This window comes from Eschrichtius robustus, chromosome 18 (assembly GCF_028021215.1).
Source record: "Eschrichtius robustus isolate mEscRob2 chromosome 18, mEscRob2.pri, whole genome shotgun sequence".
NCBI classification, from domain to species: Eukaryota; Metazoa; Chordata; class Mammalia; order Artiodactyla; family Eschrichtiidae; genus Eschrichtius; species Eschrichtius robustus.
Genome location: NC_090841.1, coordinates 13,980,613 through 14,006,341, shown reverse-complemented (window position 1 = coordinate 14,006,341; position 25,729 = coordinate 13,980,613). Strand labels below are relative to the sequence as shown.

The 25,729-nt window shown below is 37.2% G+C and overlaps 1 protein-coding gene across 1 annotated transcript in view; it reads left to right on the top strand.

Moving 5' to 3' along the window:
• Nucleotides 1–1,540: 1,540 nt before the first annotated feature.
• The window catches only part of TRPC4 (transient receptor potential cation channel subfamily C member 4), a 164,850-nt gene continuing 140,661 nt past the window's right edge, over nt 1,541–25,729 (top strand). Inside the window, exon 1 of the mRNA XM_068526460.1 lies at nt 1,541–1,619. The gene's annotated coding sequence lies outside the window, so the exon portion shown is untranslated. The remainder of the gene's footprint in view (nt 1,620–25,729) is intronic.

The following is a 25,729-nucleotide window of genomic DNA, read 5'->3' as shown; positions in this document are numbered from 1 at the left end:
GGGAATATTTCCTGGGCAGAAACTGGTCCTCCCCGCAGTCGCCAGAGCACTGATTCCCAGAAGGTGTAACGACGCGTGTGGCTGGGACAGGGAGAAAGGGTTGCCACTCATCTGTTGCACAAGCGCGAAGCTGGAGCAGGCATCTGCTGGGACGCAACGGGCGACCAGCAGCACACCCCAGGGCTTTAGGAAGATAATAGGAATCAAGTAGAACCCGAGGGTGTCAAGTCGGGTAATCGCTAATCGCTAGCTAAGATTCCGCGTGGACGCCACTCTCTGTTTTACAAATGGACTCTCCAGTCCCTGGGTCGTGACCAACCAAGCCTCCGTGAGTGACAAGCTGGGAACCACCGCGTCGCAGTGGCAAGCAAGTAAGTTATTGCCAACTTTGCCGATATATATCATTTTCCTCTAAACACTTTGCTTTTATTCTCAGGTGTGACCATGAAAGTGATTGCCAAAAGATAACTTTTATCCTGAAATCTCAGTACGCTGATGGGAGCATCTCTCTCTCTCTGTCTCTGTCTGTCTCCCAATACATCCCACCTGAAGCCACCGAACTTCGCGCTCCTAGGCTGGTGCGCGTTTGGGGTTTTAGTTAATATTTGGAAACTTAACTGATTTCCTATGCCTGTTGCAAAGCCAGAGCTGGATGAGGGTGGGTGGAATGCTGCCTCGTCATTTATTCATTGCGACTGTCTCCACTGTTGACACTAGTAGCAAGCCGCAGACGGCCTGCTCTTGCAGGGGAAGTCTGACACCTTGAGGACGGGAGAGCGGGTGCCGGGACCCCAGAAGAGCCAGAGTGGGAGAAGCGTTGAGAGTTACGGGGTGAGGGTGGCGGTTACTTTTTCAAGTCAGGCGACCTGCCGCCCGGGGGCTTGTTTACTAGGGTGGGAGCAGGGTGCGCAGAAGCCGGGTCCTGACGCCAACTGGAGTCGCGCAGCCTGCAGAGCTCGCCCGGAGCCTGGAGGTGTGTCTGGCTCGCCTCCAGGATCACTGGGTGGGTTCTGGCCACCGACCGGGCTGGATGACCGCTGGTTCGTGGTGAGCTCGCCTGCCCCCAAACACTTGGCTCACCCCAAACATTTGGCCCCGGGAGGCGGAGGGTATTCCTGGGCAGCCGAGCCGGGGTCCCGCCCTCGCGCGGGTCCCATCCACCGCCAGGCAGAGCGGTGCGTGGGACGCGCATCTTCGCGAGCGGTCCCTTCCGAACCCGGTCTGTACGGACCCCGAGTCAGGAAGCCGGCGGAGATGGAGGGAGGGGTGCCTTCCTCTGGGTTCATCGGCTGACAGCCGTGGGAACGCTAACTTTATCCGGAGGGGTCCGTAAGGGCGGGGGTGGGCGAGGTTCTCCTCCCCCGGAGCTCACCTCCCCCGCCAGGGCCTCCCCTCCCCCGCCTCCCATGGCATCACTCTCGTAGCATCCTCACTCCGCCCAGTTCGGTGCCAGCTGCGTGGGCTCCAGCTTCGTGCGTTTTCCTTGGAATGCTCCAAAACTCGGCGGAGACTAAGGAAATCCCGCTGGAATTTGCCGGGCGTGCTCTCACCCGGCGAAAGCACCCGCGCCGCCGACCTTGACTCGATCCCTCTTCAGCCAGAAGATTGCAACTTTGCAGGTAAAGAGGGTGTCGCCTCAGAGCTCCATTTGACCCGAGCTATACCTCGCCTGCTGTCTGGGATCTCGGTTAAGTTTCTCAAGCTGCCTGGGAAGCCGGCTCTCTCTTGGGAGGCGGACATCCCTGGGGGGTTACGAGTTCAAGAGGCTCCGGCTGCACGGTTTCTCTTTAAGGCTTGGGACTGGGTCCGTGAAGCTTTCTGTGGTGGACCCGGGCTGAGCTGGAGTTCTCAGCCTTTCACCGCAGCCGGCTTTAAAGCCGGGGAGAGGGCAAAGCGTGAACCCCCAGTGTGACTTATATGGTACTCAAAGCAGCAGCAGCCACGACATGGAGCTGGGAAAGAAGGCTGTTTTTAGCCTTTTATGCATTTAGGGAAAATGGAGATCTTGGTGGCCCCTGGGCGTATATAAGTGAGCCCTTAGATTCTGGTACCTAAACTGGGGTAGTGAAGAAAGGATAGTTATCAATATCCTGTCGATCAATTATACTCTGCGTCATTTTCATTCTCCATCAAAAAACAGAAACACTTATCCGTGTCGCTGGACCCAGGCTAGGGATTCCTAGTTTGCTTGGCAACTGAAATTCCAACTAAGCCAATGACCCTGTTTGCTACTTGGCTGAATCACTGAGGTTTGCTGCACAACTTGTTGTTCTAGCTGAGAACTCAGCTGCCTTTTGTGATGAGGTAACTAGAGAATACTGGAAGGGGATGGACGGTTGGGAGAGATTGAGACAAGGGAGCTCCCGTGTCTTGTCTGTATTCACTATGCTGTATCCACTACGGTGTAATCCTGTTCACATGGTTTCTTAGGGTGGCCCTTCGCGGTTAATATCCACAGGGGAAAAATGCAGCAGGTCGCTTACTCTGAGTAAGCACCAAGCCAAGGGAGCAGGAAGAGACAGAAGCAAGTTTTACTTGTTTTATTAAAAGGAAATTTAAAACAGACTTGTAACACTGAAAAAAAAAAATTCCATTCTCATATACTTTCTGGATTTCCTATTACGGTAATTGCTGCACAAAACGTATTACAAATTCTTTAAGAGAAAAGGTTAGCTAGAGTTTGTTGTGTTTGTTTTGTTTTTTTTAAATTCTGAATTAGGGAGAGTAAGAGTGGGTGGATATGTTAAAACATTGAAATCGTCATCACTGTGTTATGGTTGGCTATTTAAACTTAGATTTGTAATACCTACTTCTGTTTACCCGGACAGTAGACCAAGAAACACCTCTCTTTTAAGTATGGAAGGCAAAGAATCAATAAGATAAAGGGATAACTAGCAGTTCTAATATTAGAATCAAAATTTAGTAAGATATTGCTAAAGAAGCACTTTAAAAACTATATTTATAAATTAATGCAGTTAATGCAAATCAGTATGTTGGTAGAAGTTAAATTGGCTTTATCAAAGTATTTTATGCAAATGTCTTGAATTAATGGATGGTTAGTACAGGTAGAAAGAAAGCAAGCACTTTCATTGTTCATGAATGAGACCACAGAGCTGGAGACCCTTTCAGTAGAGCTGATCAGAGCTCAGCTACCCTGCTAAGCTTGCCGTTGTGGAGTGAAGTGCCAAGAAATTTACACACAAGGAGAAGTACTAACAGGTTAATGAAATTGATACATAAGATGTACTTAATATTCATTGAGTGAATGAATATATAGTTAGGTAGGCAGACAGTTTAAGGCATAGCAAGAAGATTTGTAATTGCAAATTTAGAAAAGTTCTTCCACTTAGGTAAGAGCTTAAAGGAACATGGGCATTCATCAAAGCATAATCTATCTCAGCTCAACAGATAAAAGAAACATGTCTCTTTAGTAAATCCCGTCAAATATTAACTCTGAAAATCTTGGGTTTTGAAAAGTAAGTTTCAATTTACTCGCTTAATGGTCATTCTCACAGATATAAGAGGTGGAATAAATTTTCCATTACTTATAAGCTTTAACATTTTGTAATTTTTACATTATTTATTTTTCTGTGGCAGTTATTCCTGTAAAGTCAAGTTCAAAATGCAGAGAGAAAACCTTGAGAAAATTAAAGTTCTATATGAATTTTATGGCCACTTTGATTATTAAAATGGTAAGACATCAAATAACTTTCCACATAAGATAACCTTTATTAACTCATACTTTATATAAGTAGGAAACACCAGACATTGCTTTTATTCTTTCTGATTAGGGGAATTTGAATATCGTGTTCAGTACATACATTTCAAACTTTTAAACTTAAATCCTATTATAAATGTGATAAATTATTATTGAAGTATAATAATAACCTCTAGAGATGCACTGATTAACCCCACTGAATTGAAAATAGTTTCACAAATATATTGTAGAAAATATTGTCATAGTTTTATGCCTGTGTGTTTAATTGCCAGGATAATTTATGGCAATTCAGGTTATCCACATTATATTTAGCAACTGAAAACTGACAATCTGCCTTTTCTAATTAATTCATATATTGGAACAAAAATAAAGACATGCATACTTTTGTTCAGTAGTTAATATCGTGAATATCAGTGCTCCAAGAGATAAAGGATTTTGTAAATAAAGGTATAGAAGAAATGCTAAACACTAGCTAGGAAAGTAAAACTGTGGACTGAATATTTTCTTATGAAAATGTGCCTGGTTTATTTTTAAAAACAAGCTAGATGAAGGGAAATATAATAAACTATTAACTTTTCTTTTTTCAAAATCATAATTGCTGAACATTTTATGAGATCAGATTCTAATGTGCATCTTTTCCTCCCACGTTGTACTGTCTGGGCCAAACTGAAACTAGTTTACTCACCTCTTTAATATCTATGGAAAACCCACCATAAGCATTTTGGTTCTTACTAAAAATGATGAAGAGACAACTCAGAACAAAAACCTTGTCTTTTCACCTAATTCATGCTTCATCATGCCTCACAACACATACTCATACCAAATAAACATTAAAACTTGTTAATTCAACCCACCTTAAATTGGACATTTGCTTCTATCTAGTTGTGATGAAAAACTGCTTTAGAACTATCTTTCTTCTCCTTATGTTTTCTAGTTCTAATCCTCCAAGATGCATTGAGACCTTAATATTTTAAGAGATTTGAGAATATTTTGATCAGGGATGTAATATCATAGCTGTATCTTTTTAATCAGTACAAATATAGACCTGATCTCTGAGAACATTAGTACTACCAAAATACGCTAGGATGAAAAAATACATTTAGGAGAAGAAGCTCTTCATTTGTGAAACTGAAAATTAAAGACACATGCGTTGAAAATGTATCAATTTAAAACTACATTGTTCCATGAACTATTCAGTAAATGTACTGACATACTTAAATTTTTAAAAAATCTCAGTGATCCCTCTGAAAGTTCAGTTTCACTTAAACAGGTTATAAAAAAGAGACAATAGCTTCAGTACTTGATCTTTTCTTTTAACTGATATCCCATTAATATTAGTGTACGTTTTGTCAATCCTTATAAAAATATTTCCTTTGAAACACAGCAGTGTCACTGAGTAACGGCTTCTTGAGAAGCAACAGATGACACATGGGCACAGTTTTATTCATAAAATTAGAAATGTTAAGTAAAACGTTAATTTAAAAATGTGGCTTGATGGCTTTATCTAGCATACTGCATTCTTTTTCAGAAATGGCAAGTGAAATGTAATGAATCAGATGTGCATTCGTTACACTCTGCCTGTAGTTTGCTATGTTTTTGAAATCTGTTGAAAAAGTTACCATAAGTCATTCCTTGAACAAATATTATCAAGAGAAAATTTTACTTAAGACCGGAAAACAGGAACTATTATGAAAAAAGGAAAGGAGGAAAAAGAGAGAGGGGGCCATTATTTATGGGTACTTAAGGTATGCCAGGAGCTATGCTAGAAACTTAGAAAAAAAATTTTTTTCTCACGTTTATCTTCACATCTAGCCTAACACTAAGGTATTATTACTACCTTTTAAAGAATCTGAAAAGACTAAATTACTAAAAAAAAAAAAAAAAATCACAAAGTTGCTTTATGGTAGAGTCAGGATTTGAACCCATGTCTACTTGAGTCTAAAGCCAATACTCTTTTTACTTGATTCTTATGGTCTCCAAAATAAAATTAGTAATCTTTTAACAAGATCCATAAACTCATTGGATTCTTGCAGCCATTTATTGCTTTAATTTTTCAAATGTTATAACACTGGGACATAATTATGAGGCTAGACCCCCATTATGAGGCTAGAATTTGAAACAATACTCTTTTTTTAAAAAAAATTGTTTATTTATTTTTGGCTGTGTTGGGTCTTTTTTTTCGTGCGAGGGCTTTTCTCTAGTTGCGGCAAGCGGGGGCCACTCTTCATCGCGGTGCGGGGGCCTCTCACTATCGCGGCCTCTCTTGTTGCGGAGCACGGGCTCCAGACGCGCAGGCTCAGTAGTTGTGGCTCACGGGCCCAGTTGCTCCGCGGCATGTGGTATCTTCCCAGACCAGGGCTCGAACCTATGTCCGCTGCATTGGCAGGCAGATTCTCAACCACTGCACCACCAGGGAAGCCGCTGAAACAATACTCAAGTAAAGATCCATGGGTTTGGAAGCAGAGGCAGGAGATGAGCTACTCAGCTCAGGCTAGTTTCTTAAAATTATTTCCTTTCTTACTCTCGAATCTAAATGTAACATACGTGGAAAGAAAAAAAGGCTTATTTTCATGGATAGCACTCAAGGTAATACATTTTAAAATAGTCATGAGATTATAATTTCTAAATAAAAAATTGTCATTCAAAACTTTAGAACATCTGCAGGCTGTTGATAAAATGTCATTGTACAAAACACAGTCATGTTAAGACAGGTTTATATTGCACCTTATCAGTGTTATATGAAATTTCTAGACAAGTGTTTGTTTTGTTTTCATTTTAATTTCTTAATTATTTTGCATGTCCCTTGGTACTTAATGAGGGGAACGCTCTTTCATGCATCCAGGAAGATATCTGTCAGCTGGTGGCACATTTTAACAAACTTGCCATGGGTTTTGTTTTTTAAACCTACACCTGAATTTAAAGCCAATGTGCTTAAATCCAAAAACCTATTGATGTCAAAATTGAGGAAATAACTTTTTTGAATATATGTCATACCATTACAAAAATTAGCACTGAAGTGATATCCATTCAGTAGATATTGTTTGAATATTAGTAAATGAATAATTGAATAAACAGATGAGTGACTCACAAATGAGACCTTCATCTTCGCATTTGCTGGCAAAGCTCCGTCTGTACAGAATAACTTTTCCCCTATTGCTTCCTGTCAAAATGTCTCCAGGTACCAAAACCTAGCTCAATATCACTGTCTCCTTGAAAGTTTCCTTTATGTCTCCAGGTGTCGCGCATATAAACACAAGCAAAACCCTTGTTATATTCTGCCTTGCAGATGGGTAGAGGTATATCTCCTGAACTAGACAGTAAACTCCTTTAAGAAACCCAGAGAATGCTCAGAAAATGTGTGAGTTTTTAAGTGACTTAGACTGACAAAAATATTATGCTTTTGCAATTAAGCATACTTAATTTATTTCAGTTTTATAATTCCATTGCTGAATTGTGAGCATATTTATTTAACTAATGAAGCCATTATAATGATAACTTTGCACTTATGTGATATAGTGAGTACCATATTACTTCCTATGTTATAAACATAACCCGCCATTATTCAATGGACATAACTTTCAGTCAACTAGTGACTCTATAATGCTCATTTTCACGGGATTTATATAACCAATTATATTATTAATGTGCTTTAGTTTAAGTGGTGCTGTGCTGAAATTCTTAGGAGGGAGTTTTAGTTCTATTACACCATGAGAAGTGTGATTAGAGTTGAAAGAGGACAAAACAAGTATTCCTCAGGAATACCTACTGAACTAAAGAAAGTCAGAGACTTCTTTGGTGTGATTAGATTTGGTAAATTAAGCTAAAAATTCATGTCAAAACCTTGACAGTATATGATGTCCAACTGTGGGTGGCATGAGCTTTTATTTTTTGGAGGGTGGTTGGTGTATCTTTAGTCTTTTTATTCTACTTCATTAAGAGTAAAATTCTTACAAATGAAAGTTTATGAACAGTGTTCAGGTAGTCTGCTACACTTTTAATATATTTTACCTCTACATGACAGTGGAGAAACAACACAATTGTGTAAGCTAGTGCCCTGTGCATACCAGGATAATAGTTCATAGCTCATTGGATCATAATTTTCATTTTCACAGAATTAGGATAATTAGTGTTCAACATATGCTTTTTGAATGGGAGAATGGAATAAATGAATGCACGGGTGACTGTTGTCAGCTCAACCTCTGTATTTTAATATGCTGTTCTTTCAAGGAGCTGGTCACATACCAATATGAATCCCCCCAAATATGATGGAAGGATGAAAGGACAGGCGTGATGCATAGTGTACACTGAGTGAGGATGGAGAATCCATCATGCTTTATATATAATCATCCCTACTGTTTGTGAAGCATGGGTATCATTTTATGTAAAGATCTCTTTACATAAAATCTTTAAGCTGTATACCCTGAAGATCACATTGACGGCTACACTTTAAATGAATTCTCTTCTGTGATAGTTGTAGTTTGACAAGCAATGTTGGGATTCGTTTAACTGTGTGGAAATATATATATATATATATATTTGCATTTAAACATATACCAGCCCTTAAAACCTGCATTTAAATTCATTAATTAAGCATAAATTATATATATCTCCATCTGTATGGACTGTATATGTATATATGTAAACCTGTACATATAGCTATATATAATGCTATATAAATAGTACAGAATGATAAAGAGTGGGAGATTGCTCCTGGGGGTGAGTTCTTAAGATGATGCTTACAGAGTAATTGTCAGAGACAGGGAGATAAAAATTGTTAGCAAAGAGGGTAAAGTAGCCTATAAAAGACAACAGAAGTTTTTTGCCAATGTATTAGTGTCCCTGTAGAAATGTTAGATATGTAATGAATGACTTGGAAGTTCATCTAATTCAAAAGTCTTTTTTTAAGCAAATGCTCAAATCCTACCAAATGATTTTTTAAAAGACTATATACATATATGATACATATACACACATATAGAATGCTTCATGAAGGACTTATTTAACGCATGGCAATCACTCTACTAGATGGTGAGCATACAGAGAGGCACATATTACCTTTTTGTTTAAGATTTCCAAAGAGGATTCTCATAAGCCTCTTAACACGTTCTAGTGTCCCCTGTTATCTTGTAGATGTTTTGCTGTTGTATTGTCACCTGATCTCTTCTCATAGAAATAGAAAACTTATTAAGAAAATAACAAGTCATGCTAAAATAAATATAGTCTGCATTTGGAATTAAAAAAAAATAACATCAGGTCATGTTGGAAGAAATCCAAATGCATCTTCCTTGCCTCCAATTATTGTTTTCTATAAGAGTAGGGCTTAGCGTTTCCAACCAGAAATTCATGTTAAATTTAAATAGTATTATTGACACTGTTAAAGATGGTGCTTTCCTTTTATATATAGATATTACTGAATTACCATTCAAAGGTGATGTAGTTTAGGAGATAAATTGTTTTCCAAACTCTTGATGCATTTATGGTGATACAGCCACACGTTGCCCAATGGCCCTTTGAACCAATGAAGCAAACCTGAGAGAAGAAGCCAGTTTTAGAGCTAGGGATATCTTGACTTGGATCCTCACCCCCTATCCCTTTGCCTTGGTACATAAAAAACTTTGGCTCCAGATATTCTTAGATGGGTGAACCCATCCTAGAATCATCTAAGAGTTCTCAGTATCCACTGTTAGTGTTTCTAGGAAGCTCTTCTGTCTAGAGCTGAGCATGTATTGAAGGCCTCGAAATAGACCATCTACCTCATGGTCTTAAATATTGGGAACAAAAAGGGGAGTACACTGAACTACATTCATGTTTTTAGAATCATGTTTGGGGGAGTACATCCCTAGGACTATCCACTCTACCAGAAGTTTTTATTGTCTGAGAGTTATCATGTGAAATAATCAGAGTGCCTGTCTCTAAGCCTCTAATAGCCTCTACAATTAAAGAGAAAAAAATATTTTTAAAGAACACTCAAATATTCGGGTTATTATTGCTCTGTAGGATATTAAAGAGCTTTGTATCTATAAAAAAAAAAAAAGATATGTCTCTCTGTATGTGCTGTATAAAAAGAAAATGTTGGCAGAAGGAAAAGGCTTATTTGCTTATCTGGTTCATTTTAACCTCGCAGCTTAACATTCTGATTTGTAACGTGCAAACTACTTAGAGAACTGAACCGTGTATTTTCATTTAGCACTCCAGCATATTCGTGGAACAGAGTGAACCAGCAAGTGATTTTGCCCTTTCGTGAATAAAAGAAGGCTTAATGAGAAAACATTTCATTATAATAGTGATTATGATAAAGAATTTTTCCCAACATATAAAATATCAAAAAATTTAACCTGAGGAACAAAAACTGCTTTTGTCAGTTGTACTTAACAGTGAATCACTAAAACCAGATCTTAAAACCTAACTTTCTAATCTTCTTAAATATTTTCTTACTAGTTATTACATTGTTATAATTGAAATATTGGGAACAATTAAGTATTAAAATTACCACTTTTTTTCCAACAAATTATTTGAAATGATCCACTGTTGAATAACTTAGGTATATTTGAACCATATAACCTTGATTCGTTTCAGTTTATTTAAAGAGAGTTATTTGAAAACTGAACTACTATCTTATGAGTCAAGATCTTCTCATCTATAAAAATATATAAGGATTATGTGTCAATTATTTAATGTGATTAAAGATAACCTCTGCTCATAGAATGCATCGGTATTCAATAGCTTCTAGGAGTGTTTCAGAGTCTGCCAGAATTTATTTTGATTTGAATCATAATGAAATGGATATACAGGTATAACAAAGACAGTGACAGCTCAAAGGGTTTCATATACCCTTCGGTTCACTTCCAGTGCAGCATTCAGTAATATCTACTGTTTGCACTCCATCCGTCCTCATATCTACAGATGAGCATCTTCAATTGTCTAATTGGTCCTGTGTTTAAGGTTGCTCCCTCATAGACGGGAGGCTGATGACAGAGAAATGGCCGTCTAGGAACCAACATTCCCTGCTGCCTCTACCAGATCAGGGTACTTCCATATGTAGATGGCAAGTATGATGAACATTTATTTCTCTGAACATTTATAAAATTGTGGTAAGGTTCTGTGTTCATGGTGAAACTTAATTGCAACCTCTAATGAATCATGACTTCTGATAAAATACTCTTGTTAAGTTTCTTTTCTTTAGGTTAGAGATAAAAGTTTCTTTCTAATTTATTTAAGAAAATTTCATATCAAGAAGGACTTAAGCAAAGGATTTTAAGAAAGGAAATTTCACATTGTTACATTCTTTCTTGGTATACAAGGGGCACGTTTAAACTATTGTGTTTAAGAAAAATGGTCAGTTGTATGCTCTGCTCCATTATGAGGGGAAAGTCATTACATGATGGTGCTGGGATTTCTGGCCATGTTTGTGTTTTACACTAAAATAAATGCTGACCATAATCATAAGGATAAATATTATATGAATTCACTATAAAGATCTATATGAATATTTTAAATGTCTCGTCTGAAATAACAAAATACTTAAGATATACTACTGATTTATTAATCATAACTACTCATTCATTTTAAAAAGAGTTTAACCCTTTAATTTTAATTCATACAGCAAATACTTTCAGTTTATTTTCTTAAAATTCACAGCAGTACTTTGAAAGTGTTTGCCAATTATTTGACATATATGTGTAAGACCAACCAATGCAAAACATTTACCTGACTATTGATGAGCTATAGTCGTCTTTCTTTCTTATCACAGAAGAAAGTGGAAATAAACTTGAGGGACAGTATATTGATCTTTTAAAAAATAAAATTTGATACACGCTGACATACACGCATTTGGTGGAAGGGTGGGCTGAGCTGGATAGATTTAATTTTTAAATTTTTTTCAAGAACAATTATAAATCTGTTTTATTTTTAAATTTTGGTTTTCTTCTTTATTTTTATAATTGCAGATGCTACACCTGATGTCTTTAGATGCCCTCTGTTCCTTGTAGCACCGCCATGCCTCTGTGGGCAACCAAGAGCTCTCTTCAGCATGTTTAGTGTCAGTATGTTGGCAAAAATTTTTCTCAGTTTTTGTTTGATTAAAAATGTTTTTATTTGATCTCACTTTTAAAGTTATTTCCATTGGTTATAGTATTCTAGATTAGAAATTATTTTCTTCCAGTACCTTATGCCACTCAATTGACTTTTGACTTCTATCATTTCTGCTGAAACGTCAGCCGTCAGTCTGATTGTGGCTCTTTTGAGGGCAATGTGTTCTTTGTTTTTGGTTGCTTTTATGTTTTCTTTTAGTCTTTTGTTTTCAGTAGCTTTACAATCATGTACCAAAGTGATCTCTTTGGACTTCTGCTGCTTGGCGTTTGGAACATTTCTTAAATATGGCTTCATATCAGTTTTGGAAAATTCTTGGTCATTATCTCTTCATAGGTAGTTTTGCACCTACCTTTTTTCCCCCTTAACACCTCCAGTTACACCTTTTTTTTTCCTTTTTAGTCTGTGCCATATTTCTAGTATTCTTTTAATTCTTCTTTTAATGTATTTCCATACATTTTTGCTCTCTGTGCTGTAATCTGGATATTTTTAATAGCTTTATCTATCCTCTGGCAGGCAGATAAAATGGGAGTAAACATCTTACTCCAACCAGAACCTAAGCTGATGAGAGGCTAATTTCAGACTTTGCAAGCCCATAAACCCCTGGTTGACCCTGTTGTTATAAGACCCCAGGGTCTGAGAACCTTGGCTATTTAATAGATCACTTCTCCTTGAAGGTTCCTGAATATGACTTTTTCCTCTGCATTTTTGCGAGATTGATGAATACTCTAAATTTCAGCAGCTTTCTGTTAAGTGTCTTACTTATTTTCCTGCAAAGCTTAAGATTTTAACAAATGCTTTGAGAAAATTGCTGCTGAGTGTGAGACTCACTTCCATCTGTCTCCCTTCTTACCAGGACATGAGAAACTTGTATTTGCCTTGGCAGATGCATTGAGGGGAAATGTGGTTTTTAGAAGGTCAGGTCATCTCTCTGTGGTTTCTCCCTAACTGAGATATTGGCTCCTCAAATCCTAGTCAGCTCTGCAACTCTTTTTTTCTTTAAGTTGATTTTTTTTTTTTAAATTATTTTATATTGGAATACAGTTGATTTACAATGCTGTGTTAGTTTCAGGTAAACAGCAAAGTGATTCAGTTATACATATACATATATCCATTCTTTTTAAGATTCTTTTCCAATATAGGTTATTACAGAGTACTGAGTAGAGTTCCTTGTGCTATTCACTAGGTCCTTATTGATTATCTATCTTATATGTAGCAGTGTGTATATGTTAATCCCAACCTCCTAATTTATCCCTCCCTGCCACCTTTCCCCTTTGGTAACCATAAGTTCGTTTTCTAAGTCTGTGAGTCTGTTTCTGTTTTGTAAATAAGTTCATTTGTATCATTTCTTTAGAGTCCACATATAAGTAATATCATATGATATTTGTCTTTCTCTGACTTGCTTTACTTAGTATGATAATTGGAACTCTTCTTTAGACAGAGATTTGTTTATTTGCTTGTTTGTTTATATTTACCCAGCTTTTCTAAACGTTATCAGAAGGAACGTTAGTCCACTACATGCCATTCTATCATAGTCAGAAACACAAGTACTTCTTTTATATTTTGAATTTAATGCCAAAAAATTGAGTCAAAGTGTTTAAAAGAAAGAAATTATACTTATATGGTATAGTATGGATACATAATTATACCCACAGAGAGATGAATATAGCAACTGCAAAGGAGTTTCGGAAAGTTTAAACTGCTTTTTTTATTAGCTCAGTAGTAACATTATTCTTGCAAAATGACCAAGTCTGTGACATTAGAACAACCATTTTAAACAATCATTTTAAAGCTATTTTGTATAAAATAATAAATTCTAAATAAAACCGTATTAATGTGGCTCAAATCAATTGTAATTAAGTTCCAACTAATAGCTCTTTCTTATTGAATAACAAACACACTATTAACTGAACAAAAAGTAGAGGCAATATAATGCAGTAGCAATTTGACCCCTTTGTCACTGAGGTGAGATTTTTTTTTTTCAGGCCTGTGGTTTTCTGAGTAATCTTCATTTCTCCATTCGAAATCCATTATACAAGGATGGGAAAGTGTCATCGCTCACTGCTGTTTGTGTTAGTTATAACTGTTATTGCTAAAATTGCCTAAGGCCTGAAATTTTTCCTTAATGGTGTTCTGCAGATGCGCCCAACACTATAGTAACCAGTTCATATAACTTAAGACGTCACCCGAACCTACCTATGAGATATTATCTCTGAATTTTTCATCAGTATCATTCAGCATTTGATTAATATATCTGCTAGTTGTGTTCATATGATCCGAATCAGACCTTGTTTACCCTGAGATGTGCACTATTGTCTTTTTTGAAAAAATATACATTGTAGTTTTATTCTGTGCAAAAGGGATTCAGAAGTGCATGAGGAAGATGCCATCTTCCCAATATAGACTGTACAGATCCATCATTAAGTCCAAACACAGCGTGGTCTCAGCTCCAGACTGACAAGTGAGTGTTAGGTTGTCAGTACGAACCTTCCAGGCACGGAGAACCTTAAGTTTTCTCCACAGCCCCTTCCAGGTTAATAAATGGCTTTAAGTATGATGAGGCCTTAGAGGAGGGTCTGGCTAAAGGACCATTGTGTTTGCTCAGAAGAGAGTGAGGAGTTAGATTAAATTCTATTTAATCTGGTTGGTCCTGTCCCAGAAGTGAGATGCATATTTGGTTTTTGATCTGACGTTCCTAACCTGTCCCTCAGCCCACAGTCTGATGCCATGGTTGTGACCATGGTCCTGAACACCACATCTACCACCATGGAAAGGAGTTCATCTCAAGGTCAACAGCAAGTACACCATCTCTGAGCTTCAGGAGAACCCACCCTAAAGCTGGACTTTCCTTCCAGTGGAACCTCTTGGCCACCAACCCTAGATTCATCCAAGTAGTTGTGTTTATCAATAGCTTGTTCCTTTTCACTCCTTAGTAGTATTTCATGGTATGGATGAAACACAGTTTTCATATTGGCTGGGACAACAAATGGACAAGCTGGAGGACCACTGAGCTCCCTTGCCCACAGGGCTACCTTCCTATCCAGGACCTGAGCCTCTGTAGCTGCACACCCAATCCTCTGCCCAGGAAGCCCATAGATATCATCTGACTGTGGGAATCCAGGCCCATGCAGTGGGCTGTGATGGGACTTCAGTCAATCTCCTGATATATCTGGAGGATGGTAATCAGCCTTCCCCAAAAGCTGTGGGGTGTCATCTGGAGGACTTTGGGGTTATAACCTTTATCTAAGACAGTCCTTGAGGAAAGAGCAGATGTTTGGGATCTCTCAAACCTAACCCAGAGGACCACTTCATTTCTACTCCACAGACCTGTAAAAAAGCAGATACTTTAGACCTGAATTCTTCGTGACCTGAGTACTACTTTCTTTTTCTTTACATACCATGTAGATTTGCCAGAAAGCCATCATGCCTCTTTTCTCTTATTAGTACTAATGACCAAGAGCACCTGCTCACAGACGTGAAGGCTTTCTTGAATGAGGACTTCAAGATCAGCTGTCTCCTAACTGGATCTGCATTTACATAGATTATGGAATGGGAGGTGGGGTGTAAAATTGGAGGGGTCTACCATGCTCTACTTCTGGTCTTCTTGGTGAAGACCTCAAGGCCCATCCATCTCTGTATGTTTTGACATGCCCTGTAGTAAGACCAAGTGCTCTTACAAACAAGAATGGTGTGGGCAAAGGCAGAATTCAGGAACCTGAATACCTCTCCCTTTCATATATTCCTATCTACCCCAGCCTCCTTTTCTGCTATCTCTGTCTGCCGTTACGCTCCATGGATGCTGCCATGATTGCAGTTTGTATATTAAAGATTTTTCTATTGAAGTTTTTGATGGCCAAAAGAATTTATACTGTAAATATATATATTTTTAATATATTTCAATTTTGAGACACAATTCTGTAACTGCATAATTACAAACTCTCAGGACTGAAATCCTCTTTGAGCCATGAAGTCGCTCAGACTTTAACTGTACGGGTTCAGTTTTCTTAAGTGTTTTGTGAAGAGCGACATGCCTAATACAATTTTTCTTGAAATCTTCTAGTCTCTTGCTTTGTGGTATCGCATTGGAGCTTAAAGTCACACTGCAGTTCCCCAAATACACAATTATCATGCTAAATAACTGGATGGCTTTTAATGATTCTGGGACCAGCTAAGAGTACGGGAAGTTTAAGGTGCTCTGATAGTGGCTAGAATGAAGTTTTCCAACTTTTTTTCTGAAAGTAGTAGCAAAGTAACATGAGTTCACATTTAGTGAGTGATTAGGCTATGGCAGGCCCTAGGCTGATTGGTTTGCCTGCCTTATATTATTAGCCTCAGGACAACTATCATCATCCCCATTTTACAGATGAGGAAAATAAAGGCTTAGGTTGATTAAACAGCTTTCCCAGGTCACACAATTATTATGTGGTATGGCTCTGAATTAAACCCAAACCTGACAAATTCCACAACATAGTTTCTTAGCAATTATGCTATAATATAATGCAAGTTTGAAATCTGAAGCATTTTCTCAGTGTACCCACATGAATTACTGAACAGTCTCTAGTTTTCTGTTTATCAGTCTTAGCATGTATAACATCACGTTTCCAAGCCTTTTCAGGTTTTATAACACTTGCTAAAGTATTAACTTTTTAGGGACTGGATTTAAATCCAATTGTACAATGTCTGGGAAAACAGTGTTGTTATTCCTTCCTTTTTAGTTCTAATCCATATTTATCAATCTCAATTTTAGGAAGACTCACCAAATCTTTATCTTTTTTTCCTTTTCAAGTCTATTTTAAACAGGACTGTTCCAAGGTCTGCCTCTTGATTTATATTTTAACTTGTGTGTGTCTGTGTGTTTTTTTGATAGACACCATCTCTAACCACTAGAAACCATTCATTTGTTTTGCATCACTTATTTTTGTCATTTTGAGAATGTACGATAACTGAAATCATACAGTATTTGACCTTTGGAGATTGGCTTCTTTCACTCAGTATTAATGCTCTTGAGATGCATTGTATTGTGTGTAGCAATAGTTTTTTCCTTTTTATTGATGAGTAGTAACCCATAGTGTGGATAAACCACACTCTACTTAACATCTGGATTATTTTCAGATTGTTACCATAACCAACAACACTGCTATAAACATTTGTGTACAGTTTTTTGTGTGAACATAAGTCTTCATTTATCTGGGATACATGCCCAGAGTGTAATTGTTGAGTCATATGCTAGTTGCACGTTTATTTTTTTAAGAAACTGCTAAACTATCTTTCTGAGTGACTGTACCAATTTGCACACTTAGCAGCAATGTATGAATGATCCAGTTTCTCCACATCTTTAACTGCAGAAGGATGTGGGAACGTAGGATGAGGTGACATCTGTACTTCAATGCCATTGCTATTTTTTTATCCTAAAATTCAGCCATTCTTCTAGTAGTGATATCTCATTGTGGCATTAATTTGCATTTCTCCAATGGCTAATATCAGACATAATTATATGTGCTTATTTGCATCTGTATATAATCTTCCATGGAATGTCTCTTTATGTCTTTTGTGCATTATCTAATGTGTTTTTGTTCTTGTTTTGTTTTTCAAGGTTGAGATTTGAGAGCACTTTAAATATCTATGTACTAGTCATTTATCTGATGTGGTTTGCAAGTATTTTCTTCACGTCTGTGGCTTGTCATTTCATCTCTTAAACAAATCATTTGCAGAGTGAAAGTTTTAAGTTTGATGAAATCCAGTGTATCATTTTTTTTCTTTTATAGCACCTTTCTTTTTAAAAAGGAAAAAAATAAAGCATAGAGAAAACAAGTGATTTACTCAAATCCTCACAGCAAAGAAAACCAGCTTATTGCCTTCTTTTCTTGCTTCTCGTTGTAGTGTCGTGTAAATGGGTATCTCAGTCATACTGTCCCCAGCTGTTTGCTCAATCCTAGACCATTCTTATTTCTGTTGACATTCAGGTGTAGCATAATATAAAATTTTTCTTGTATATTTTTGATTAAATGCACATGTGCTTATTAACAATCATCTGTAAATCACCTATCCTTATATACAGTTAAGCTCAATTTGAACTATTTTTCATTTTATTTTGCATCATTCCAAAAGTATTTACAATGCATCATCTCGAGCCACTGTTATAAAATTTTTGCTTTTATGGTGATTAGAATTAGGTGAGTCTGCCTTGAATTCCAGATTCAAGATGAATTAATTACTTGAGTAGCAAAAAACAAACAAACAAAAAAAATAGATTCCCAGGCCAATACTCAACTCTGTAATGAATGATATTCATATAGTTATTATAATGCAAATGAATCTTAATGGTTTTCAACCATAGAATCAAACTTTAGACAAAAGATGGAGGGCCAACTTTGGTGACAAAACCTACTGGAAATATTACAAAGTTGAAAATGTATAATTAAATTTATAGCTCACTGAAGTCAGGAGGTGAAAGTTAAAATGAAAACAGAACATTAAATATAAATTTATGAATATTATTTATGAACAGCATTTAAATTTATGAATATTATTTATTAAATATAGATTTATAAATATTATTTCTAAAATATAAAATAGTTTGAACCATATGAAACTGCCTATATGTGATGATTTTTTTCTATAAAATGACTACTTCATATGATTCAACCTAATACTAAAATAATTATCAACATTGGGGGAAGATACAGAAGGACAGGAAGGGATGTTATATGTGAAGGAGGTCCTTATCATTCTTAGCAGGACACCAATAGAAAATAGAAAAGTGTCTAAAAAATCACATTAAAATATTTTTCTTACAAAGTTAATCCTTGCAATTATTAACTTTCAGATACCAATCAAATTCATACTTGCAACTGTCTAAATATTTTTTCAGCTTTGTTGAGGTATAACTGACAAAACTATAAGATATTTAAAATGTACGTTATGGTGATTTGATACATGTATACGTTGTGGAAGGATTCCCCCATGTAGTTAACAATCCACCACCTCACATATTTATCTTCTTTTTTTCTTTTTAGTGAGAACTTTGAAGTTCTACTCTCTTAGCAAATTTCATCTAGACAATACAGTTTTATCAACTATCGTCACCATCATGTTATACATTAGATCTTCAGATCTTAGTCATCTCATAGCTGACAGTTTGTACCCTTTAAGCAACCTCTCACTATTTTCCCTACCCACACATCCCAGCCCTTATCAACCACTTTTCTTCTTTCTATTTCTATGACTTTGACTTTTTTTAAGATTCCACATATAAGTGAGACCATACAGTATTTGTCTTTCTCTGTCTGGCTTATTTCACTTAGCCTAATCCCCTCAAGGCACATCCATGTTGTCACAAATGGCAGGATTTCCTTTTTCATGGCTGAATAGTATTCTAGTGTGTGTATCTTCTTTATCCATTCATGCATTGATGGATACTTGGGTTGTTTCCATATCTTTGCTATTGTGACTAATGCTGCAATGAACATGGGCATGTGGGCATCTCTCTGATATCCTCTTTTCATTTCCTTGGAATATATACCCACAAGTGGGAATGCTGGATCATATGGTAGTTCCATTTGTTTGAGGAAACACAGAAATATTTTAAAATAAACATTTGTCTTCTTTGAATAATGTTTGCGTTAGAGATTTCTCATGTTTAATAATCCCCTTCGATTGCAGCATTGCCTCTTTCTAAGGCCCATTGCCTGAAATGGCTGGAAATATTTTTTCCTGTAGTGCCAGACACCTGACAACAGTAACAATGAAAAGGCAGAATTAAATAACTGATGTGGCTCCTTCTGGGATCAACCTCTCTTTGATTTGATTTGATTTATCTTCCTGGTACTTTCACTGACATAACCTGTCAACAAAGTTGTAGAGTAAAACAAAAACATCAAAACACAAGGAGATGCATATTACTTTCTGTTTGCAAAACTTCTGCTTTAGGTAAAATTTGTGTCTGAAAATTGATTGTGGATGAGCTGACTAACAAAAAGATCATATTTCAGGCTCAAATCTGATTGTCTTTACAGTAAATTACCCAAGGCAGATGGAATCTTCTAGTTGATGGAACGTTACGGTTAAAAGCATTTGAGAAAAATATTAGAGTTATGACACACTTTCACAGCGTGTGCCGTTTGAATTTTGCTAAGCCACCCCAGTTGCTTGGGAAGAGGTGATTAAAAGCCTCAGATCTGATGTTATATAGACCCCAGTTTAAGTCCTGACCCTCACATTCACTAGCTGCATAGCCTTGTAGAAATTACTTAGTATTTTTAATCCTCAGGCTTCTCATCTACAAACTGAGGATAAAAATACCTAGCTAACAGTGCAGTTGGTAAGATATATAAAATAAATATATCACAGTGCCAGGGGCATAATAATCTTTCACTAAGTGGCAGGATCACAGCTAGTAATTTATTACTGAAAGTTAATTATGAAAATAGCATTGAAGCTCACAGGTTGTTTCTAAGTCGAGTGATAGTAACTTTTTCATTGAAATTGTGCTCTCTCTAATAGTTAGAGATGCCCTGGATATGCCTGCATTATAAAACAAATAATGCCATTGACCCTAATGATATTATTTAAGTTTAAAAGAGAGAGATGTGATTATAGTTTTAGAGGCCAGGAAATAATGGCTTCTGCTGTATTCTTTTCCATCGTTTTGTAGTGGGGCAAGGACTTCCCTGAATGGGGAAAGCAGAGGAAAAGAAAGTATGTAATAGCTCCAGGAGGAGGTATGCAGAGCTATAGTGTATCAAGGCAACCAGTTAGTGGAAATCCTGGGGACTTCTTCATGTGGGCCTAGGAGTAATAACAATGATACTACTAGTGGTTAAAGATATCAAAATCTTTCTGCATATTACCTTATTTAATTTATGAGATAAGTTCTATTAGGGTCATAACAGACAGTGGCTACGAGCATGGTATCACACTTACCAGGTTTCCATTTCAGCTCTGTCACTATCTGTGTCACTTTGGATATGTTACTTATTGAATTTAAGCCTCTGTTTCTTCTTCTGTAGAGAGTATTTTTATAATTATAATCATGGATGAGGGCATTCAGGTTTTAAGTCTCAGGGCCTTGTAGCAAGTATGTGCAAGTCTAGAATATGAATATTGGTGTGTATATTGTTAATTTCCCCTCAGTGCTTCTGTCTCCATAAGAATAAAGATATACTTAAAATGTCTACACATAGAAAAATAGATATTGTCTATTGTCTATATACTGATTTGCGTTGGGGCAAAGAAAAGGTCAATTGAATACAACCGAATGTTTGCTACTTTCTCTTTTCAAGTAGATGAAAATTCAAAAATGTTAGTTACAAGAAAAAAAGAAGTAATGAATCATCTGAGTTATGTCATTCAACTGACATATATTTGATTAATGACTGCATGCAAGGCAGTATTTATCTAGACCGTGCCACCCAAGATCACTTAGTTAGGAAAAAGATATTCTAGGCCCAACTTTAACCCTGCCACCGTGACTTTGCAATGCAGTGGTTTCTTTAAAAATATTGTTCTAGCATCTAGATCAGTGGTTGTCAAACTTTAGGGTACATCAGATTGCCGCCTTATGTTCCGGACTTTCTGGTTCAGTGTGTTTGGGGTACAGCACGAAATTTGCATCTCTAACAAGTTCCCAGGTGACATCTATGCTGCTGGTCACACACTGAGAACCACTGGTCTGAATCAATGGTTCTCATCTCAGCGTTGTACGTAGCATTCCTATGTGATCAATACCAAGTTTGGTGCAAATAATTCATTATTAAATATGAAGTAGCAGTGTTTGAGAAAGATGTAATTAAACATTGGAGGATATTTATATTTACCCTAATAATATCACTCCTGTGTACAAATTAATGTCCTGGGAATTACGCATAGGAATACGCTGCACACCTGAATGCCATCCGTCTCGTGTGTTGATTCGAAAAACAAGTTCGCAAGTAGGCTACAAACATTTAAGTTATCTTCCACTTGTTTTTGGCTTCCTTGTCACTGTCTGTCAGACTGTCCAGTGAATTCTGCTGCAGTCACTGGCTGCATACCATCATCCTTGCTATGTAACCCCTGCCAGTATCTTGGGTGTTATCAATATCTAGTAAGAGGTAGAGGAAAGAGGAGGAACAGAGTTTGCAAGAATAAGAAACCCATCGTGTTTGCACACCATCACAAAGATGCAGGGGTAAATACTGTAACAGAATTTTGGACAAGAACACAGGTGAAACATTTTGCATTTAACAGAGAGGAACATCCCAAGCCTCTAATACTAGGGAGAGGCATGGCTATGGATGGAGGACATGGGACAGTCATAGACCAAATTTTACAGTGAAATAGAAGGCACAGCTGCTTCCTGAGAAGGAAGAAGCAATAATTTATAGGAGGCATGAGGGAAAATTGAAAGCTTCCAATAGTCACCAAAGAGAGTAGAAGTCAGCCGACTGAAACAAAAGTGTTAACTAACAACTTTGAGAAGGTAACAGTCATTAGAAAATGGATTTCATGGTGACCGACATTCCCATGTATTTTTGGTTTTGCTTTGTTTTTATTCCAGCAGCAATAAATAGATAGGACATATAAGAAAAAAAAATCAGAGAGTAGGATTTATCCAGGATTCATCCAGATGTGGTGGAGAAATAAATGTGTATCCCCAGTCACTGTGTACTCATCTAAAGATGCTATGATAGGAACTATGTCAAAGAGAGGGCTCAGAGGCAAAAACCTTAACACAAGAAATATGATGAGAACACATTCTTACCCATCCTAGAATTTAATTAGGAACTGATGAGAAAAATAATCTATTTCAGTGTGACAGTGTTTAGGGTTAGGGTTTATAGAAAAGGATTTCCTTAAAATGGCTTGATAATTTTTGACCCACTATCAGTAACATACTTCATCTTCACAGGCAAACTCAATGGGCAAAGTTTTGATTTTTTAAGTAGCAGCTTTCCTTACATAAAAACATATAAAATAGTCAAAACCAATTAAGAGCAAATCTGACTTAAAGTATTCAAAACAACAGATAATTTAGCTTTAAAAACTTAAAAAAAAAAAAACCCACAGAAACAAAACCAAGGAACCGTCTAGAAGACATTATCTTTTTGAGAGTCTTATTGCTATGATGTGTGAACCCCATCTAGCCTGGATGGCTGTGGCAAGCTGAGTTCTCTGTTACACATACTCTGAAATGGAAGTTAGGGCCTACTAGATGTTTATTACAGAGTGGAAGGGAAGGAAAGGAAACAGGACTGACAAAAGCATCAAGTTGAGTTGTGGTGCAAACTCAAGGGTAACCTCGGCTGATCCCATAGGGTGCTCAGGGGCTAACCTGACTCCAGATTTACCTGACCCAGACACAGTGACTGGACTTTCTACTCCTGCATCCATTAATCATTTGCTGTGATGCCACCCCAGCAGGTGTGACCTTGGGTGAGGTGAAGGGGCTGGCGGCTGAAAGCTGTCTCCTGTCCACATTGGCAACAGTTGATTCAATAAAGCCTTAACTGAAGAGGGATCTGGGTGGTACATCACAGTGCCACCAAAATGTTTTCCCCAAACTCTTAGTTACAATCATAATGAGTTCTCTAGAGTTATGTAACTGTTAATGTGCCACCAAAATGTTTTCCCCAAACTCTTAGTTACAATCATAATGAGTTCTCTAGAGTTATGTAACTGTTAATGTGGGACATCCTCTTTTTTTTATGTTAGCCATTATACTAGGTACCATCTCCCCCCACTCCCAATGACTCAAAAAAGTAATTTTCTGAGGCAGGCCTGCCAACGTTTTCATTTCCATTCTAGTTTCATTGAAGACATTTTAAAGGGTCATGGACTTTAGGTGTTTCAGTGAACCTCTAAAACATAACACTGAGATAATAATTGGGAAGCATAGCTTTGAACTCATAGAATGTTATTTCCTTCCTAGTTATATTCATTTCTTCCTTTGTATTATTAAAAAAGAGAGCAGAATCTTAGAAATGTTCTTCTAAATAAGTAGTAGAAGAAGAAAAGAAATAGATGTGAGAGGAACAAGACCTTTTAGCACCTGTCAGACTGAAAGGAGTCTGTAATCAGAGAATCAGACACCTCCTATGGCCAAAAGAGTGTCAGTTTTCTTTTGAAAATAAGTAAAAATTGCATTGGCAGATCAACAATTTGCAAACCTAAATTTATACATTTAATTGAAGATCTCAAATTATTATTTCAAAGGGCTTTTTAAGCCTTTCATTAGTCACCGTAGGCTAGGTGGTTTTTTCTCCTTTAAAACAGATTGTCATTTATTTCAGAAACAGAATTGACACAAATGAGAGCGATAGTGCTCATGACTCGATTTGGAGGGATGAAAAGAGTTTTCTGTTTGTTTCTCTTTGGAGGTGGCATTGCAGTGGACATCTGTTGGTTTAGCATAAGTTAATTTAGTCCCTTTGTACTTTATAGTTGGTCCAGAACGGAGCCTTTTCCATGAATGGGTGTGACAGAGGGGGAAGAACCAAAGTATCCTCAATTAGCTTGCAATGTTTCACATTGTTTTATATTGCCTATTTGTTTTTCTTAAAAAGGATACTAGAATTTAAGATTATGATTATTACTCAAGTGTATTAGATGGAATTCTTGATTTTCAACTAATTAAACAACAATACTACTATCATCACCGTCATCATTACATCATTATTCTTATTTTGCTGACAGAGGCTGAAAAGTGAGTGTGACACTTTTAAGCATCCATATTTTAGGGAACTGTTTGTTTTTGATCAGTTTCCAGTTTGAATGCTCAAATGGAATGTTTCCTAAGAATCAGTAGCTCTTCTGTGCATATAGAGATTATAAGAGCTTTAATGGCAATCAGGAAGGAAAGGTTTGAGGTGAGAAGAATTACTGTAGCAATTTGACAAATTCTGTATATGGAGGGAGAGGGAGTGTTTGACTCAGTTTGAAGTCTTCATCAAGTATGAAGAAAGGGCAGAGAAAGAAGTTGGCACATATAATAATTGCAATTTTTTCATAGAGCATCTGAATGTATAAGGTGCCCCAGAAATCATTTTTTCTGTAAGCTGATTTAAGCAGTTTTCTGCAGTTCCTTTCATGGACATTACTATGGTTGGAGTGTTGATTAGACAGTTCTTTGGGAATAGAGACTTCCAATTCCAGTGCTCTTGAAGAATAAGAATAGTGCATTGGTAAGTCCCGGTGCTCCAGAGTCAGGAGAGGTTCCCAGGGTGCAATGCGAGGGTCCACGGGCCACGGGGCCAGAGCCTGCTGGTGTGAAAGGAAGACACAAGGGTTTATGCTTAGACGCAATACTGGTAAGAGGACATATTCTTTCCTACCCATCTCCCTTGTTAATCAGGTACAACTGGGAAGAGCAACGGTTATAATCATTCTGCTGACCTCTCACTTTGGTTCTAAAGACCACACAGGAAAAGTTTTCATAGGTCATGTGTATTGGCTTGAGAAGTTAGTAGAAACAGAGGGAAGAATTTTTCAGCTACGCGGATGTCATTGCAGTTGTCCAAGGAATTATTCATTATTTGTATCCTAAATGCCCAGTGTATATGCTTGCAGCTGTGTATCTGAGCTTCTCTGGTATCCATAAAGGTTTGATGAGATACCAGTAGATGCCTGGGGAATAATAACAGTAACAAACCCCCCCAGACTTAACTTGTTTTTTCTTTTGTCTTTAATTAAACTCAATAATCACCTTGTTCTGTATAGTAATATCAAGAGGCCATCTTTTGATTTGTATTAAAATTGAAATTAGCATATGGAGATCATACTGCCCATATTCCTACCGACAGCAATGCAATGTATCAAAGAGGAAGGTGGAGGGAAAGGACACTTGACACCTCTGAGTTGCAATATTCTTAATTGTTTGAAATTCTTATATACTAGCAACATTGTATGGTGGACTTCTCTGGTACCTACTCCAGAATCTTTCCATAT